Genomic DNA, 1135 nt, shown 5'->3' with positions numbered 1-1135 from the left:
CTCCCCGGTTCAAGCGATTCTCCTGAGTAGCTGGGACTACAGCCATGCACCACCACACTCAGCTAATTTTGTATTTTTAGTAGAGACGGGGTTTCACCGTGTTTGCCAGGATGGTCTCGATCTCCTGACCTTGTGATCCACCTGCCTCGGCCTCCCAAAGTGCTGGGATTACAGGCGTGAGCCACTGTGCCCGGCCAGATTTTAATTTTTAATTATTGAATAAAAATATTGTTATGCATTCAAAATTATAGGCAGCCTCTATGACTCCCAATTTCCTCTCCAAAGGTAACCCTGGGTTCTAGCTTAGGCTGGATAAGAAAATATGCGGTATGGGCTATGGTCCTCATCTTTATTCATTTTATTCCTGAATAATATTCTATATACATACACATTTTGTTCATCAGTTAATGATAATTTTGGTTGTTTCTTCTTTTTGATTATTAATACTGCTATGTACATGTATGTATAAGTTTTTGGTAGATATAGATTTTCAATTCTTGTAAACTATAACTATGAATGAAACTGTTAGATCATACAGTAACTATGGTACATTTGGTGGAACTGTGGAGCCATTTTCCAAAGCAGCCGCACCATTTTATAATCCCACCAGCAACAGTGTTTTTTTTTTTTTTTTGAGATGAAGTCTCATTCTGTCATCCAGGCTGGAGTGTGGTGGTGCGATCTTGGCTCACTGCACTTCCACCTCCCTGGTTCAAGCGAGTCTCATGCCTCAGCCTCCCCAGTAGCTGGGATTACAGGTGCTGGCCACCACTCCTGGCTAATGTTTGTATTTTTAGTAGAGACGGGGTTTCACCATGTTGGCCAGGCTGCTCTCAAACTCCTGGCCTCCAGTGATCCGCCCACCTGGCCTCCCAAAGTGCTGGGATTACAGGTGTGAGCCACCCTGCCCGACCCCAACAATGTTATGAGGGATCCGTTTTCTGTACATCTTTGCTAACTCTTGTTACTGTCTTTAAAAAGTTATTGTCATCCTAGTGGGTGTGAAGTGATATCTCACTGTGGTTTTAATTTGTATTTCTCTAATAGTGCTGAACATCCATTTCATGTGCTTATTGGTCAGTTGTGTGTGTAAATATATATATATATGTATATTTATATATACATATACACACAT

Source organism: Colobus angolensis, unplaced genomic scaffold (assembly GCF_000951035.1).
Source record: "Colobus angolensis palliatus isolate OR3802 unplaced genomic scaffold, Cang.pa_1.0 Scaffold28, whole genome shotgun sequence".
Lineage (NCBI taxonomy): Eukaryota > Metazoa > Chordata > Mammalia > Primates > Cercopithecidae > Colobus > Colobus angolensis.
Note: the sequence above shows the minus strand (reverse complement) of the source record.